The sequence below is a fragment of the Neodiprion fabricii genome, chromosome 4 (genome assembly GCF_021155785.1).
Source record: "Neodiprion fabricii isolate iyNeoFabr1 chromosome 4, iyNeoFabr1.1, whole genome shotgun sequence".
Classification (NCBI taxonomy): domain Eukaryota; kingdom Metazoa; phylum Arthropoda; class Insecta; order Hymenoptera; family Diprionidae; genus Neodiprion; species Neodiprion fabricii.
Genome location: NC_060242.1, coordinates 30478126 through 30498434, shown reverse-complemented (window position 1 = coordinate 30498434; position 20309 = coordinate 30478126). Strand labels below are relative to the sequence as shown.

General features: G+C 42.1%; 1 long non-coding RNA gene across 1 annotated transcript; it reads right to left on the bottom strand.

The window, feature by feature from the left end:
* Positions 1-15100: 15100 nt before the first annotated feature.
* On the bottom strand, positions 15101-15945 carry LOC124179802. Its single transcript, XR_006870153.1, has 3 exons — positions 15931-15945; positions 15547-15598; positions 15101-15131 (listed from the first exon to the last, which is right to left on the bottom strand). It is a non-coding gene; the product is annotated as an uncharacterized LOC124179802 (long non-coding RNA).
* Positions 15946-20309: the final 4364 nt, after the last annotated feature.

The following is a 20309-nucleotide window of genomic DNA, read 5'->3' as shown; positions in this document are numbered from 1 at the left end:
TGACGTGGTGTTGTCGAGTAAATATTCAATCGTCGATCTACCTAGCAAAAATAATATTTCCAATAAATTTTCATGCCTGTAAATGTGTGGGTAAATAACTGTGGTATGCTTAGAAACGTCCCCGACGTTTATAGTAGGTATAGAAAACTTCAGTGTTTGCCTTGATCACGGGATCCCGTAGAGTGCGTGTAGGCCCTTGACCTAATAAGGGAATCGGGGCCCGCACAGGTAGCTTCGGGTATAGGGAGGAGCGCGCGAGCCGTAACGACACTTCCAGCTTTGCAAAAACGTTCGCGTGTGACAAATCGCGGGGCCTCGATTTCATCCTCGGAATTCCCATACGGGTCGCCGCTCCGGAATCGGTATGCCAAAGAGAAAACGCGTCCCCGCAGGCAGCTCCGGACGAATCGGGCATTGAGACCGCAATTAGTTCAGGAAAGCTGCAGCTTTTGAACCAAGTCAAATACACAGGTCGTGTTCCTGGCTAAGAGGCGAGCCACGAGAGTCAGTCGGCATGAGAACGTGGCAGACGAATTTTCCACGGATGATATTCACAATTAGAGTTGGACCGGGCGGCCCGGTGCGTCTTCGACGCTGGATGCCGTGTGGACGTGTGCAGCGGATGATCTTCCTTCGAGTTTCACAACAGAAATCGGCCGACGTAATTCCGGCGGACAACGACAGCCGGCATCGCCGCCATCAGGGGCCGATTTCTATGGAGTTGAAATGACAAACAGATCCGCCAAGCAATAAGCTGACAAAATGAAGAGGCAATCAGCTGCCCGGCGGGGGATATTCCGTTCGAAGATATCTCCTCCCGCGGTTGACGCTCATGATCGACGCCGGGATATCGTCCGAGCTAGGATGTTCACCAGCAGCTTTTTCTTCTTCTTCTTCTTTTTCTTCTCGGTTCTCGTTTTCTCATTTTTACATTACCAGATAGTGCTGCTTCTCCCCTCCAGCCTCCCAGTCATTAAGTGCAGTGCGGGCCCCAAGATCCGGGCCAGATGAGTTTTGGACGGAGGCCGCTGAGTCGGCAGTTTGTAAGGAACATGTGTTTCTTTGTCACCGCCTCCGTGTGTCTCTGGTCTCTTCGCAGGCGTGCCCGAATCTCCGATGCCGAAGGATGTGCCGCACGCCTCGTTCTGCAGTTAACGAGAAAAGTGTAGGAGAGAGAGAGAGAGAGGTAGAGAAAAAAAAACTTTAAACGTTACAAGTGGGGCGACATGAAGAGGCGGCGGAAGGTCTCGCCTTTCAAAGATGCACTTCGATATTCGGTTGTCCAATTATTTTCAGGCTAATGTTTCTCGTTAGGTATACTGTAAGGAAAATTCTTCAACCTAAATGTGGCGTTGCGTTGCCGAAGCTACCGTAACAGGGCCGCGCCGGCAAAAGAAGCCATACACCCCCTCCCCGCGTAGTTTCCACTGAAATTAATAGTCAGTTGTAAATTAGAACGTCGTTGTGTAACACAAATTGAATGTGATCCCCGTACTCAACCATTTATACTTCGACCTGGTAATTTTCTGTAATAACTTGCCACGCAAAGCCGGCTGCTATTGTAAGATCGGCGCCTTTGACGCTCGTAATTAATTGATGATGAAGTGATAAGCCCATTTGATGCTTAGACCCTTTCTTCGCGGTAAGAAGCTGTGCCTGTATGATCTTGGAGAGTCGACGTAGGTACCCAAGCGTGTTGTACATTATATCGTATCACGTGAAACTGCACGAAGAGTGCTCGTAGATATGTATGTACAAGGCTTCTAGATCCCGAACCATCGAACGCGCATCCGAGCCACCCACGCTGCCAGCGTGTGTTTTTTTCATCGCTAACATATGCTAACGCGGAATTCAATTTCAGCCCCCTTTGCTCACGCTTTGCACGGTCCTTGTCGCCTTTTTTCAATCTCACGCGTAAAACCAACGGACACACAAGTCTGTTCTCACCTTCTCTTTTTTCCTTCCTCCTCACCACCTTCTCTTTTCCTCCCGGGGGCAACCCCTTGTGTCTTTCCAAACCAATTTTAAGCCCGTCCCTTCAACAAAAATAAGTTCACCCTTCATCCTAAAACTCTTACATGACTCGTACCGGCCTGAAGCGAAATATTTTTCAACAAAGAGTTTGGATCATACTTTTCGCCGCTTTTCCTTACCTGGCTACAAAGTCTCGACGAATGGATACATCTTTGCCCGAGAAAGAATTACATCCTTGCATTATTCAACATTTTCAAAGCAAAATATCTCCCTCCAAAGCTCTTCTCTTCCTACGCTGTGCTTCTTACCCGATATCTTTCTCCATCCGATCCTATTCGCAACCTTATGCTAAGGGTATTTCGGACGATGTCACTACCGTGGCTTTAAAAGTCGAAATACTGAGTAAAGCGTCAGTCCGGTTTGGCTGGCAATGGCGATAAAGACTTGAAAATTATGACGGCAAATAATTGTAAATCGTCACTGTTGTCCTCCGCGAAGTTGCCGGTGCCTCAGTCGTTTCCTCTGGTCGTAACTCGAGCTGCCACTCACTCTTCTTGGTCTTTCGTGCAGTCTTCGGCGATAAATAAACAAGCAGTCAAGGAAGTCGTGGAATGGGCATGGCATGTGCGTCGAAATACGTTGTCCTCGTTCCATTCTATTATTAATTTAACTACTAGGGCAGGTGACATCCGGCAGGAACCTCAACTTCAGCGTTACGCTAACTCGATGCACACCATACTGACTGGAAATACAAAACATGAAATGAAAATACAGCGATCATTCCAATGGCCAAAGTAAACTCTTCCCACACGTACATTTATCGATTTTCAGTGGCTGTTTCTCGATAATCTTCGATTTACATGCAGTGAATGCATCCGTTACACGATGATTCAAGACTAAATACAACAAGCCTTAAAATACGGCTCAGCATTGAAAATATTGTAGTAGGTAGGTGAAATCTATTCCATATGGTATATTTAATTCATCAGAGTTTTGAAGGTAACGTCACTACTTCGTTGGTGAAATTCACAAAGGAATATTTGATCTCGTTTAATTTACCTGAACCCCGCCGGTGTAACGTGGACTTTGTGCCAAGTTCCAGAAGGGCCTTGCCGTAGGGTTGTTGCAGAATGCGTCAGTGTTTGCTACGCAGAAAAGATATAAACGCGGGGCAGTAAGAATCCACCTGCAATATTTTACTCCGCTATTACTTGTCTTTATTTCAACGGGTTCCGCTTATTTCACAATGACGGAATTGCCACCTATGGATTTCATTCCGTTTCGTGAGCAATGACCTTGTGATTTTGCAAATTATGCATTTGGTACATCAATTCCAATCATTTGCGTGGTCAAAACCAATACGCGGATGTTTACTGTCTATACAAAGTCCTAAGGTGAGGCTGGTCCGAGAATTTCAACGAGCTGAGGAAACGGACTGGGAGACATTTGTAAATGTAAATGCATGGTAGCAGCGCAATTTCAAGCTGAGTCCTCACTATTTACTGTCCTGACAGAAGCGTTTACCGGAACTGTCCAGCTAGTGAACTCGGGGCAAATGAACTAGTTCTTTGCAACGGCTTCTATGCATACGACGGTAAATTTTCACATCCACATTTACCCATGGATCGTTATTCTACTGCAAAAGAAGACTAGTAGTTAAGGGCTTGAGCATGGTCACTTCGCGCGTTTTTGTCTCGCGTTTTTGTCTCAAGAGTTGGAAGAAACACAGGTAAAGATGTTGTTGCTTTTTATACTATGACAAAATCCAGTAGCCCATTACGACGAGCATGATTGGCAAGAAGTTCTGTGAATCAACTATTTTTGTTCACGCAGCAAAGTCTCTCCAACAGTGTTATTCTACATATACAGTAAAACCTCTTGAGAAAATAGGAATTGTATCGCTTTGAAAATCCGGTGGAAACCGTACATGAAGTTCTAAACTTCGTTGTTACAGGGACGGAAAGTTTTTAACCCGAATAGTGAGATCGATTTAAGAAACGTGAGTAAAGTTTTGAACGATCGATAACACTTTGCTGCTGACTGTGCAAGAGGAAAGAGCGTCGAAGTAGGTAGAGTACCAATATAGACGATTCGTTGACATCAAAGTTAATTCGAGTTGCGAAGAGATCCTGAGAGGTTTTCAAATCTAGCGAAAAAAGTTATCAAGATCTATTGGATTTCCGATTTCACACGGTTGAACGGGCACAGTAATGACCCGGAATCCGAAAGTGCGAGAGCCGGCTCTTCATGTGGAAGTGGAAACTCGTTTGGAGGCGGGGCAACCAAGTACATCATTTATTCAGGTCTGTGGACAGTGGCGTAATTGTAATTGTTGTATTATGCGGAGCTTTATTTGAGCCAAAGTTGGTAATTGTCGCTTCACGGAGTACCGTTTCATTCTCCTACTCCTTCTATAACGTGATTCCCAACCGCCACCCTCTACACCACCACCAAGTCAAGGCACCCTTTTACTTCGACGCATATTCGCCGCTCTCGTCTGATGGGGTGGCTAGGCTTGAAATGCCAGGTTTAGAATCTTGAAATTTTCGTATTATATTCCACCCGATCAAGTTTTGATCGGCTTTAGTCAGAGAAGCGTGTACTCCGAAACGCAGGATACCTATTCCATTCTAGATTTATCACCTGAGACTAATTTTAACGAACAAGGGAGAGCTGGAATTAATCCAGTATATTTTATTACGTCGATCAGCTCGGGTGCTTGGATGAATGTATTTGTGGATACTGGCGATGAGAGAGAAAAAAAAGTTTTTGCTGCAACTCAAGAATATCGTGACGGTTGGATACGAAAATTTGGCCAATCGTGAAACCCGGTTTAAAAATTTACTAAATTCGTAAATGTGTCGCTGACTCTGAAACGAATGACGACCCTCGTCCAAGTGTTACCCTCATCACACGCGACTAGCTGCCATCGTCCGGGGATTATCGTCGTCATTCTCGTAACTCATATGCGTGTGTCACCGTCACACGGCTGAATTTGTAATTTCTGAAGGGCCCGAATCTCGTATTACAACGGAGAGGCTATTATTACACCACTCGGTGATTACGTAATTGCAGAGTAACAGCATCGGGATTCACGGTACTAAGTGAAGCTCCGACGGTATCGTCGCAGATGAATTTGCTTTGTTCTTGAAAGACACGCACCGGCCAGATTAGTGGAAACCACCTACATTGGAACGCGACTTAGGAACAACTGTTAAGAGGGTGAGACTGAAATATAGCTTCCCTATTAGCCCGCGACATCTGTAGCGTCGTTCTGCCAGGACCGACGTCCTGTGGTGTCGTGTATCTCGGGTTGGGATCGACTTGTTTTCTAAGTCGGTGAAACGCGCAGGATGAACTCGTTCGTAACAGATTCCAGATTGAATTCTCTGTGACCGTTATACCAGGCCGTTGGCCTGGCAGATGGAACCTAGGGGTAAACAAGCGTCATTACAAAGATCAGTCCGTGATTCAGTTCGATGAAGTCGCAGAAACGTCGTCGTATCGTGGTATAATTTCAATCCTTGAGGGAGCGGCCTGGGCCAGAAAAAAACGTTAACTAATTCTCGAGTGGAAACGTTTCGCATGCGGAACATACGTGCGATGACTGAATCTGATAACGTTCTAGTATTTGCGCCTCCAATATTATTGCATTAAGCCAGGTGCATCGTAGTTCGCAAAATTACAGCGCATACGACATTTCAAGGTTGATTATGCAATTCTGTGCACTCAGCCTCTCGAGCAACTTATTTCCTGCAATCCTATTTAGCAATTTCCGCAAATCTAGGGCAAATCTGGGCCAGATTTGCATATTTCCAGTCTTATGAGATCTGTCACGAAGGGGCAAATAACCTAGAAACTAGATCGAATGGAATGTCTATTTGCTTCGTGTCACTGCCTGACTTGAGTGATTCTCAAATCGATTATTTCCCTTCTTTTTTCTCACAAGATGGACTAGACACTCTGCCTCATCTTCTTCACGTTCTTACCAAGTATTGAACCGATGTGTTCCTTTCCATTGAATCCGGCAAGAAGAAGGTAAAAAATTGTCACCCACTTTCATGAGAGATGATCAGTTTTTTATCGATCACAAGTAAGGAGAATTTGCCTTATCTCTGATTCGGATTTTTTTACACTCAGTCAGTTCTATTTTCAACATGATGTTTGTTACAAAACAGTATCAGTAGTGAGTAAGGGCAGTATATGATATAGAATAACAGGTACAGCTACGAATATAGCACTACAATAAATCTTATAGAAATGAGCTCTCATTGAGATTTCTCTGTATTTATAACTGGACGCGAGAAGGCAAAAATCAATGTAATGCCATCTGTAAGATAATTGGACTCGTATTTGCACTACGACAACTCGTTGGGCATTTTGCGGTGAAGTTTGAAAAATTGTTGTACAAGAAATTAAATAACTATATAAATGGATAAAAAATATTATCTCTAATTGTGAATGTAGCTAATACAGCTTTAACCGTATATTGATTATGTTAATGATCTGTTGTGACAAGATCGGAATTAGATAAGCTCTCTAAATACTCTTTTCTAGACTATTAATTTATATCATGTATATGTAAATGTATATGTCTTTAGTTTATACAATCACTGCACTAGGATTACCCTTGCCACGTTTTATGGTGCGCTTGTGTAATTTGTATATTATTAACCTTACGTTTTACTCTATTTGCGACAAGTTGTGAGTGTTTCTAATTTCTTGGCTATTATTTATGTACATGTATGTGTATATATGTATATGTATACTTATGCATGCGTATATACATATACATATACAGAGAGGTATACACAGAGGTTTTAGTATATTCACATACGGATTTCTGTGTATAGGTATACTTGAACTAAAATATCCTTATCTCTAATACGGAGTTCTTCGTAATTCGCATTTGTTCTTGTAACCCAATGTCCTACATACGATGGCAAAGATCTAGATCCAACTCAACTGAGTCTCAAAGCCCTGTTGACATAAAAGCAGCTATTTCATAGAAATTATAGTTTATAGTTTACACAGCCCATTGCATGATATTTCATTATAAATACATATGTTTCAATGTATTTAGAAATAATTTATCAAATGTACAGAGGTCATGTGCAAATAATAAATGAATTCGACCGCAGTTTGATGTATTCATTGGAGCTTTAACAATAAATTTAAGCTTTGTTACTTCTCTTATTTTATTATGGATAATCAAAAACATTTCCGACTATTCGTGCTGTGGAAGCATGGGGATTAAACCAAATGTAGCAAAAGATTAGAAACAGTGTATGTAGAGTACGGGTATTTTTCTAATAATGCAAACACGTGCCGCTATCTTAGTTTTGACATATCTAGAATACCACGCCCTGCGAATTAGCTTTCCAGACGGAGATGAATGATGAATTTTAAGGACTGCATTATCGTTGTTGAATACTCTATGCCTCATGGAAAACGAAAATCTGTAACGATGAAATTGATGCACCGGATCATCGTCGACTTTAACTTATGAAATGTCCTACCATTTTCGAACACCTCCTACCTCCCCCTGCCACCTCCGACCATCAATGGCCACTTTCGACCACCCCCTATCACCTTCCGCCAGCGCCGACCACCTCCAACCATCCTATTTACCTATATTACTGGATTAGCTACGATATGAAAAAAGAAGAATTATTCATTTCGAAATGGGATTCTATTCGACGCGCACTCGATGTATTCCATAACATTAGTATTCATAATTATCCCAACAACTTTTCATTTGCTCTTTCGATCTTGAATTTTCATAGGCATAGAATCGAAACGCTGTTTTAGCTGGTCGCAAGTGAAGTATCTGCGTTGGGTGGAGGAGCAGAATTTATTTTTCGAAAAGTATTCGGATGGAAAAAAATTCAGAGTAACTGTAATACATCACGGATGCGCTAATTTTGAACGAGATGAAATGGATGCTTCGTATATGAGACGGTATTTAACGCTGCGTAGCGGTTTGAAGACCTAGAAAGGTGATAGGGAGAGAAAGAACGAAGCTTCTTAACACTTCGAGTGTATTTTAACACACATTTGAACGATACGAGCGAAATTTTTCATCATCCAACTGTCGCAGAACGGCAGCGTTATCAGCTGACCCGTTAACTGAAGGATATATCTTCAGTCAACGGCTGACCATCGAAGGGCCTGGCCGCTTGAGTCTGGAATCGGCAGGAGAGATAAAGTGCGTATTTCTTGTATGAAATGTGAAAACTAAACTCATTATACATCATATCATATCATCATACATCATACATCGTACATCATACATCATACATCGTACATCATACATCATACATCATCATACCTAGTATTACAGTTCGAAACCAAAGTTTGAATTTTCGGATGTTCGGAAAGTGACGTCACCAATCTAGAATCGGCTAGCCGAGTTCCTCAGTCTGGTAACAACCGCGCAGTAGAGCGGACGGTTGAGAGTCGCGCTCCGCGAATTTCGAGTACCGGGTTCTCAACCTCCCGGATCCCACGCTTCGAGTCCGCTACGCGGTGAAACTCGACTTCCAGGATAAGCGCTCCGTGGTTCCTGGTTCATGTTTACAATAACTTATTTCAATTCGTTTTTCGCGCAACCCCAAATTCGGTAGCTGTCAGTCCGCTAATAAAATTTCTCGACTTCCAGGATAAGCGCTCCGTGGTTCCTGGTTCATGTTTACAACAAATTATTTCAATTCGTTTTTCGCGCAACCCCAAATTCGGTAGCTGTCAGTCCGCTAATAAAATTTCTCGACTTCCAGGATAAGCGCTCCGTGGTTCCTGGTTCATGTTTACAACAAATCATTTCAATTCGTTTTTCGCGCAACCCCAAATTCGGTAGCTGTCGGTCCGTTAATAAAATTTCTCCACTTCCAGGATGAGCGCTCCGTGGTTCCTGGTTCATGTTTACAACAAATCATTTCAATTCGTTTTTCGCGCAACCCCAAATTCGGTAGCTGTCAGTCCGCTAATAAAATTTCTCCACTTCCAGGATGAGCGCTCCGTGGTTCCTGGTTCATGTTTACAACAAATCATTTCAATTCGTTTTTCGCGCAACCCCAAATTCGGTAGCTGTCGGTCCGTTAATAAAATTTCTCGACTTCCAGGATAAGCGCTCCGTGGTTCCCGGTTCATGTTTACAATAAATAATTTCAATTCGTTTTTCGCGCAACCCCAAATTCCGTAGCTGTCAGTCCGCTAATAAAATTTCTCGACTTCCAGGATAAGCGCTACGTGGTTCCCGGTTCATGTTTACAATGAATAATTTCAATTCGTTTTTCGCGCAACCCCAAATTCCGTAGCTGTCAGTCCGCTAATAAAATTTCTCGACTTCCAGGATAAGCGCTACGTGGTTCCCGGTTCATGTTTACAATAAATAATTTCAATTCGTTTTTCGCGCAACCCCAAATTCCGTAGCTGTCAGTCCGCTAATAAAATTTCTCCACTTCCAGGATGAGCGCTCCGTGGTTCCTGGTTCATGTTTACAACAAATTATTTCAATTCGTTTTTCGCGCAACCCCAAATTCGGTAGCTGTCAGTCCGCTAATAAAATTTCTCGACTTCCAGGATAAGCGCTCCGTGGTTCCTGGTTCATGTTTACAATAAATTATTTCAATTCGTTTTTCGCGCAACCCCAAATTCGGTAGCTGTCAGTCCGCTAATAAAATTTCTCGACTTCCAGGATAAGCGCTCCGTGGTTCCTGGTTCATGTTTACAACAAATTATTTCAATTCGTTTTTCGCGCAACCCCAAATTCGGTAGCTGTCAGTCCACTAATAAAATTTCTCCACTTCCAGAATAAGGTTGCTGGGTGAGTAAAACACTTTTGTAATATTTGATGCCAATTGTGATTATATTTCATCTGAAATATTACAAACTTGCCACGTTTACAATAAATTATTTCAATTCATTTTTCGTGCAAGCACATATTCAGTAGCTATGAATAATCTTGTACAATTTATTATATTATTAATTAATTGATTAATTACAATAATCCTTACACAATATTTTTGATGTGTTCCTATACTAAAAATATTCATTACTATTCCAGGTATTACCCGAGGTGGTCGGAGGTGGACGAGGAGGAGGACGAGCTGGACGAGGAGGAGGACCAGGTGGACGAGGAGGAGGACGAGGTGGTCGAGGAGGAGGCGGGGTGGGTCGTGGGAGAGGACCTCTCCTCTCCTCAGAGGAGGGGAGGGGGAGGGTCAGGGAAGGTGGAGAGAGGGGAAGGGGCGGGGAGGTGAAGGTGGCGGGAAGGGGGCGGGAGGGGGGGAGGGAGGGAGGGCGGGTGGTTGGGCGGGAGGGAGGGGGGGCGGGCGGGAGGGAGGGAGGGCGGGAGGGAGGGAGGTAGGGAGTGGACGACGGATATCAGTGCAAGTCCCCCACACGCCCACCCGCCCGCCCGGCCCTTCCCTCTCCTTCCCTCCCTCCCTCCCTCCCTTTCTCCCTCGCGCCCACCCGCCCTCCCTCCCCCTCTCCGCCCCCTCCCCTTCCCTTCCCTTCCCTTCCCGTCCCTTCCCCCTCCCTGCCCGCCTCTCCCCCTTCCCTGCCCCTCCCCCTCCCCTCCTCTGAGGAGAGGAGAGGTCCTCTCCCACGACCCACCCCGCCTCCTCCTCGTCCACCTCGTCATCCTCCTCGTCCACCTGGTCCTCTTCCTCGTCCAGCTCGTCCTCCTTCTCGTCCACCTCCGACCACCTCGGGTAATACCTGGAATAGTAATGAATATTTTCAGTATAGGAACACATCAAAAATATTGTGTAAGGATTAATGTAATTACTCAATTAATTAATAATATAATAAATTGTACAATATTATTCATAGCTACTGGATATGTGCTTGCACTAAAAATAAATTGAAATAATTTATTGTAAACGTGACAAGTTTGTAATATTTCAGATGAAATATAATTACAGTTGCCATCAAATATTATAAAAGTGTTTTACTCACCCAGCACAAATCCTCGTCCTCCTCGTCCTTCTCCTCGTCCACCTCCGACCACCTTCAACCACCTCAGGTTATACCTTGAATAGTATTAAATATTTTCAGTATAAGAACACATCGAAAATATTGTGTAAGGATTAATATAATTGAGTAATTGATTAAATCATTAATTAATAATATAATAAATTGTATAAGCTTATTCGTAGCAACTGAATTTGTGCTTGCACGAAAAATGAATTGAAATAATTTATTGTAAAGGTGACAAGTTAGTAGTATTTCAGATGAAATATAATTACAATTGCCACCAGATATTATAAGAATATCAATTAATTGATTAATAATATAAGAAATTGTATAAGATTATTCATAACTACTGGATATGCTCTTGTACGAAAAATGAATGGAAATAATTTATTGTAAACGTGATAAGTTTGTAATATTTCAGATGAAATATAATTACAATTGCCACCAGATATTATAAGAATATCAATTAATTGATTAATAATATAAGAAATTGTATAAGATTATTCATAGCTACTGGGTATGTGCTTGCACGAAAAATGAGTTAAAATAATTTATTGTAATTGTGACAAGTTTGTAATATTTCATATGAAATATAATTACAATTGCCATTGAATATTATAAGAATATAAATTAATTAATTAATAATATAATAAATTGTGTAAGATTATCCATAGCTACTGAATATGTGCTTGCACGAAAAACGAATTGAAATAATTTAATGTAAACATGACTAGTTTGAAATATGTTGTATAAAATATAATCCAAATGCCATCAAATATTTTAAAAGTGTTTCACTCACCGAGCACAAATCCTCGTCCCGCTCCTCCTGAATCACCGCGATTACCCGCAACCACCCCTAACCGCCCCCAACGACCACCGCCAACCACCTCGAGTTATACCTCGAATGCTAATAAATATTTTCAGGATGAGAAAAAATCAAAAATACCGTGTAAGGTTTAATATAATTTTTTTATCGACATATTTGACCAAAAAGATTATGAGAAGATTGCAAAGTTATAGAAATTTTATTAGCGCACCGACAGCTACCGAATTTGGGGTTGCGCGAAAAACGAATTGAAATAATTTGTTGTAAACATGAACCAGGAACCACGGAGCGCTCATCCTGGAAGTGGAGAAATTTTATTAGCGGACTGACAGCTACCGAATTTGGGGTTGCGCGAAAAACGAATTGAAATAATTTGTTGTAAACATGAACCAGGAACCACGGAGCGCTTATCCTGGAAGTCGAGAAATTTTATTAGCGGACTGACAGCTACCGAATTTGGGGTTGCGCGAAAAACGAATTGAAATAATTTGTTGTAAACATGAACCAGGAACCACGGAGCGCTTATCCTGGAAGTCGAGAAATTTTATTAACGGACCGACAGCTACCGAATTTGGGGTTGCGCGAAAAACGAATTGAAATGATTTGTTGTAAACATGAACCAGGAACCACGGAGCGCTTATCCTGGAAGTCGAGAAATTTTATTAGCGGACTGACAGCTACCGAATTTGGGGTTGCGCGAAAAACGAATTGAAATAATTTGTTGTAAACATGAACCAGGAACCACGGAGCGCTTATCCTGGAAGTCGAGAAATTTTATTAGCGGACTGACAGCTACCGAATTTGGGGTTGCGCGAAAAACGAATTGAAATAAGTTATTGTAAACATGAACCAGGAACCACGGAGCGCTTATCCTGGAAGTCGAGTTTCACCGCGTAGCGGACTCGAAGCGTGGGATCCGGGAGGTTGAGAACCCGGTACTCGAAATTCGCGGAGCGCGACTCTCAACCGTCCGCTCTACTGCGCGGTTGTTACCAGACTGAGGAACTCGGCTAGCCGATTCTAGATTGGTGACGTCACTTTCCGAACATCCGAAAATTCAAACTTTGGTTTCGAACTGTAATACTAGGTATGATGATGTATGATGTATGATGTACGATGTATGATGTATGATGTACGATGTATGATGTATGATGATATGATATGATGTATAATGAGTTTAGTTTTCACATTTCATACAAGAAATACGCACTTTATCTCTCCTGCCGATTCCAGACTCAAGCGGCCAGGCCCTTCGATGGTCAGCCGTTGACTGAAGATATATCCTTCAGTTAACGGGTCAGCTGATAACGCTGCCGTTCTGCGACAGTTGGATGATGAAAAATTTCGCTCGTATCGTTCAAATGTGTGTTAAAATACACTCGAAGTGTTAAGAAGCTTCGTTCTTTCTCTCCCTATCACCTTTCTAGGTCTTCAAACCGCTACGCAGCGTTAAATACCGTCTCATATACGAAGCATCCATTTCATCTCGTTCAAAATTAGCGCATCCGTGATGTATTACAGTTACTCTGAATTTTTTTCCATCCGAATACTTTTCGAAAAATAAATTCTGCTCCTCCACCCAACGCAGATACTTCACTTGCGACCAGCTAAAACAGCGTTTCGATTCTATGCCTATGAAAATTCAAGATCGAAAGAGCAAATGAAAAGTTGTTGGGATAATTATGAATACTAATGTTATGGAATACATCGAGTGCGCGTCGAATAGAATCCCATTTCGAAATGAATAATTCTTCTTTTTTCATATCGTAGCTAATCCAGTAATATAGGTAAATAGGATGGTTGGAGGTGGTCGGCGCTGGCGGAAGGTGATAGGGGGTGGTCGAAAGTGGCCATTGATGGTCGGAGGTGGCAGGGGGAGGTAGGAGGTGTTCGAAAATGGTAGGACATTTCATAAGTTAAAGTCGACGATGATCCGGTGCATCAATTTCATCGTTACAGATTTTCGTTTTCCATGAGGCATAGAGTATTCAACAACGATAATGCAGTCCTTAAAATTCATCATTCATCTCCGTCTGGAAAGCTAATTCGCAGGGCGTGGTATTCTAGATATGTCAAAACTAAGATAGCGGCACGTGTTTGCATTATTAGAAAAATACCCGTACTCTACATACACTGTTTCTAATCTTTTGCTACATTTGGTTTAATCCCCATGCTTCCACAGCACGAATAGTCGGAAATGTTTTTGATTATCCATAATAAAATAAGAGAAGTAACAAAGCTTAAATTTATTGTTAAAGCTCCAATGAATACATCAAACTGCGGTCGAATTCATTTATTATTTGCACATGACCTCTGTACATTTGATAAATTATTTCTAAATACATTGAAACATATGTATTTATAATGAAATATCATGCAATGGGCTGTGTAAACTATAAACTATAATTTCTATGAAATAGCTGCTTTTATGTCAACAGGGCTTTGAGACTCAGTTGAGTTGGATCTAGATCTTTGCCATCGTATGTAGGACATTGGGTTACAAGAACAAATGCGAATTACGAAGAACTCCGTATTAGAGATAAGGATATTTTAGTTCAAGTATACCTATACACAGAAATCCGTATGTGAATATACTAAAACCTCTGTGTATACCTCTCTGTATATGTATATGTATATACGCATGCATAAGTATACATATACATATATACACATACATGTACATAAATAATAGCCAAGAAATTAGAAACACTCACAACTTGTCGCAAATAGAGTAAAACGTAAGGTTAATAATATACAAATTACACAAGCGCACCATAAAACGTGGCAAGGGTAATCCTAGTGCAGTGATTGTATAAACTAAAGACATATACATTTACATATACATGATATAAATTAATAGTCTAGAAAAGAGTATTTAGAGAGCTTATCTAATTCCGATCTTGTCACAACAGATCATTAACATAATCAATATACGGTTAAAGCTGTATTAGCTACATTCACAATTAGAGATAATATTTTTTATCCATTTATATAGTTATTTAATTTCTTGTACAACAATTTTTCAAACTTCACCGCAAAATGCCCAACGAGTTGTCGTAGTGCAAATACGAGTCCAATTATCTTACAGATGGCATTACATTGATTTTTGCCTTCTCGCGTCCAGTTATAAATACAGAGAAATCTCAATGAGAGCTCATTTCTATAAGATTTATTGTAGTGCTATATTCGTAGCTGTACCTGTTATTCTATATTATATACTGTCCCTAATTTTAAACACACACCACAACAATGGCTGAAAGCACAATAGCAAGAAGAGAGGAGCAATCTGCATCACAGCGATGTCACGTCGGAGGATATGTACTAGTGGATCACTAGGTGGGGCACAGAACTGAAACATAATTATGTTGAAAATCTTCAACATCTCTTACAGAAAGTAGGTACGTTGCCAGAACTTATATACCAACAATGAATATTCATAGAGGCTATATTCATAAATACTTACAAAAGTAAGCTAATATTTTACCCGCAATTGCTTATTACTGATAACTTGATATGACAATATCCCCTTCCCGCCCCTCCCCGCCCCTCTCACGTCCCACCCCGCCCTACCTACTTCTGCTCCTACTCCTACTCTACTCCTAATCCCACTCTAACTCCTACTATTCCTACTTTTACTCATATTCCTACTCCGAGTCCTATTCCTACCACTACTCCTACTTCTACTCCTATTTCTACATCTTCCCCTGATCCTACTCCTGATGCTGATTCTACTTCGTCAAATATTGTAAAAATGTTAAACTCACCGAGCACGAATCCTCGTCCTTCACCTCGTCCAGCTCGATCACCTCCAACCACCTCGGGTTATACCTGGAATAGTAATAAATATTCTCAGTATAGGAACACATTAAAAATATTGTATAAGGATTAATATAATCAATTAATTGATTAATAACATAATAAATTTTATTAGCGCATTTATATCTACCGAATTTGTGCTTGCGCGAAAAATGAATTTAAATAATTTAATGTAAACATGACAAGTTTGAAATATTTTAGATGAAATATAATTACAATTACCATCAAATATTATAAAAGTGTTTTACTCACCGAGCACAAATCCTCAGCCACCTTCTTTTCCTAGTCTTCCTCGTCCTCCTCCTCGTCGACCTCCGACCACCTCCAACCACCGCCAACCACCTCGGAACACACACACACACACACACACACACACACACACACAAACACACACACACACACACACACACACACAGGCGGCTTCTTCACAGGGCTCACGAACTCAACGTCGTACTGCAATCCGTTGTCCGCAGGCCGCTCGCCGTCAAGTCGAAACTTGCCGAACGCATTGTTTGTCTAAAATCCGTTCAAGGCCGTGAGAATCTTCTCGAACCTTCTGGAAGCTCTCAAAACCTGATACACGCCAGGATTCCCGGTCGTACGTTCGAGGATCCATGGGGACCGCTCGAACGCCTGAGGATTCACGGAGTGCGCTCGGTAATGCAGTTATCGATCCCGCTCGATGAGTATGATTTTCTTTACCGACAAAGAATACAACTTATCCTACAAGGGGTAACACCACGACAATTTCAGGCATTTTTTACCGACGATCATGGTCATTTGGAGGATTTTTCACCAACAATCATGGTCATTTGGAGGATTTTTTGGCATTTTCACCGACAATCACGGTCATTTGGAGGATTTTTCACCAACAATCATGGTCATTTGGAGGATTTTTTAGCATTTTCACCGACAATCACGGTCATTTGGAGGATTTTTTACCGACGATCATGGTCATTTGGGAGATTTTCTTACTGACGAACGGTCGGCAGAGCACATTTGATCTTGTGAGAGTGGGAGTAACTTTCAAGGGTTTGCGTCTGGGCTGCGCGGAGCGGAAAAGGGTTTGAGTCTGGGGAGAATGTATAGGCGGACTGGTCGGCTCGGTCGGTAAAGAAGGTGTTTCTACGCAGAACTCTCCCTGCTATACTACTAGTATCCGTAAAATTTTAAATTGGAATTTGTGCTAACCTGTAATATTTGCGATCCAGTTGCCGCAACACTTGTAATTCGTGCTGTCTGAGCCGTGTTTGTCCCCTGAGGCGGTACACGAGACAAAACAGATGCGATCTTCCCCCCAAAAAATCTTTCCAGCCAAAGAAATGCGAGGAAAGACTCTTCGAGCTGGGCCCCGGTTCATTTATTATGTAATTTAGCTCCTCGCTAGCATTCTTGTCCCCCTCAGCCACGCTCTGAAATACGACCGGCCGAATATCTACCTGCTAACTGCGGCTATGTCTCAGACACTCGGACAACTTGTACGCATCATGTTGGCATGCCGTTTCGATGTAACCGAATCTGAGACTACCAAACCTGCAAAGGAAGAAAAATACCGATGTTATAACTCCGCAACGAATTAGGTGTTAATGAGACGTGTTATCCAATCTGACATCCCGTGTCGCTGACGTATATTTGTCCATTTGATTGCTATCAAGTTCACGATGTGTATAGATGTTTTAGACAGTATTAAAAATTTTACAAGTATGAAAACAATACGCGAGACCTTGGACTGGAATTCTATACTTTGACCAGGGCATTCGAGTAATCTAAGACATTGTGAAGCAGATATTGTACGTACGGTCACATATTACGACCAACAATGTAGACAATTGTCGATCTCGTGCGCACAATCGCGGATGAGTGATGGATTACGTGAGAACCACACGCTATTATTTCGAAATTACTACGTGATTGTCAGACAATGAGGGTGCAGCGTGTATTGTGGGTGACGTTATGTGCTCGGGAATACGGAATCATGAGCGTGATGTGCAATCATGGCACAATCGAATTACCGTCCGAATAAGTTTGATATTTCCACTCGAATAATTTGGAGCGCAGCCGTCAACATCGGTTTCCATATGATGGCAGCTGTATAACAATAACAGGCCGATGACAGGATGCTGCGATTGGTCCTACGCTCTGCTGTTCGTCGCTGCTTGGATTCATCAAATATATCCCTACTTACAGAGGTGACTTTGAATGCACGTACAAGGTCTGAGTGAAAAAAATAACAGTGTCGAGGGATTTTTTATTGAAAAAAAGGTAAAAAGCCTCGCACGCACCGCGTGATACTTTTATGATAGAAATTCCGTGTTCGAGACGCTTTGAGGCTGCAGGCGAGATGCTACTCTGCTCTATGGGACATCAGTTGGAAAACACGGCTACGGTCGACAGAGGAAAGGGAATGAACAAGTTCGGCCAGGTCCACCTGTGCGTCGGGCGATAAATACCGTTTATTAGCGGTATTTATCGAGCGGTTAGTATTTCTGATAGCTCGAGTTCTCACTCCCACATCCCGGCTGGAAGTCGGCGGCGTGTCCGCGCAAGCCCCGGGGGGTGCCTATAAATACCAGACATTAGTACGGCCCTGTCCGTAATATTTATCACGTTATACACACGCCGTCAAACACAATCACGACATGTTTAGGAGCTCCCAGCCGGGATCTGCCCCCGACCACGTACATCATCTCGTTCTGCAGTATGGCGCAACGGATGAATTTGAACGACTACATCGGCTCCCATACGTGCTACCTACACTTAACACCTTTCCACGACAACTGCACTGCAGTTTCATTTTTCAGGGAAGCGTTAATGAACCGCGCACGCGAGCTGTATAAAATTTGCAATAGCCGTGACTCCTCGGGATCGATGAAAGGAAGCTAGACGGTTATACGATGCTCGTACGGTGGAGCGATAAGTTTTACAATCTTTCACCGAGAGAAGAAAAAGAGGAGACTTTACTCCAAAGTGGAGGAAAAGAGAGACACGTCAGGTTTTTTCTAACACACATTTCGTAAAATACAGAATTTGCTCTACAAAGAGTGAACATCACTGTGTGCAGAGTAAAATCTACTCGTTACAAGGATAGTAAAAAATACGGTTGACGCAGATATTTTTTACCAATAACCGTAGTTAGTAAGTACTTTGCACACTGATGGATAAAATTAGTGGTTCACGTGTAATATTGCCACGCGCGTCATTGAGAGAAATTCGCTTCGCTCGGACGACAAATTTTACAAATGCGAGAATCACCCACTTTGTACACTAGTAGCGTAACGTACTGATTTCTTCTTTGCGTTAAAGCTGTGTTTGGGTACTAGAATTATGTTCCTAGTACCTAGTAAATTATATTTATGTTTTTTTCGATCCGAAGTACTGATAGAGACAAGATCGATTTTCTTGCCTGATTAACTCATAAACATGTACGATGATACTTGCCTCACTGCATAAAGCACAAAGCATGAGGGCGGCAATTGCTGTTTATTATGACTGATACTTATTACTAGTCTAGTTCATTTTAATAGTAATCGTTTCAGTTTACACGAACAATTTATAATGACGACGCGATATACTCGCATCTTTGAAAAAAAAAAATTTGTCTGAAACATGCTGACAAATTATACTAGACAACTTAATTAAAATTCTCTCTCAAGTCAGCTTTCCGTGTCGGAGAAGTTCCAGTTTTTATCACGCTAGGTTAGCTTGGCTCGATAAAAAGTAAGCCGTTAGTCAAAACAGTGACAAATATACTCACACGCGACAAGCCTCCGGATCTGTATTCGCTGTAGATATTATGAGAGCGTACTTGGGAGATCTCTGATCGTCTATAAATGAAAGAGATGACTGTCCGTGCGGTCGAGAATCTTGTTGTACGTGTAATAAATATGAAAGAAGAAGTCAGCCCGAGAATGTAATACTTGGACTCGTTTTCCATCGGTGATGTATTATAATCGTCGTTATACTGTGAGGGCCTCGCAGCGACCAGTCTGGGCGTTCGAAAAACGAACCAATAAAAATAATAAAAACTGAAATGCACGCATCCCAGGTCCCATACATCACTGGTAGTTACTGGCAACTTGTTTTGACACTTGCAACCAACTGGCCAGTCCCACATCCCCCAATCGGATCAGTCCACCGCCTTCCCGGCCCATTATCGCCACATATTTTTTAATCATACCAGTCCTGGAAAGGCGGCCTCTCCGGCACCCACTCGTTTCCCTCGTGAAGAGGGACAACAGCCTGTTCTTCGCCTTGGGTCCACTTAAAAGAGTGAAACATGGCACAATGCGGGCTGTCGCGCGTTATATTCGCGCTCTGTGCTGCCGTTGTTATCGTCGTTATCCTCGTTAGTACCTTACTAGCCGAACCTCCAAGCGCTACGTGTACAATTCATTAAAAATTATAAAGAAAAATGTATCAAACATCATATATGTGGTACAACACGTGGATGGGTCCCTTCATTCTATATTCCCTTGAATATTATGAGCATGGTAACCGTGTAGAGTTTTCATGCACAGATATTACCCCCAACACTGTAGCTGTAATAATGTTTCGTCTCGCTGAAAATTAGTCGTAGACCAGAGCCAAATAAGAATTGAATTACTTGCACGTGGGGTGAAAAAATCATTATATACATCGTCATTATGAACGATGAAACCTCGGGAGGGATTATCGCTGATGAAGAGAAGCCTGTGGGTATGAAAGGTAGCTG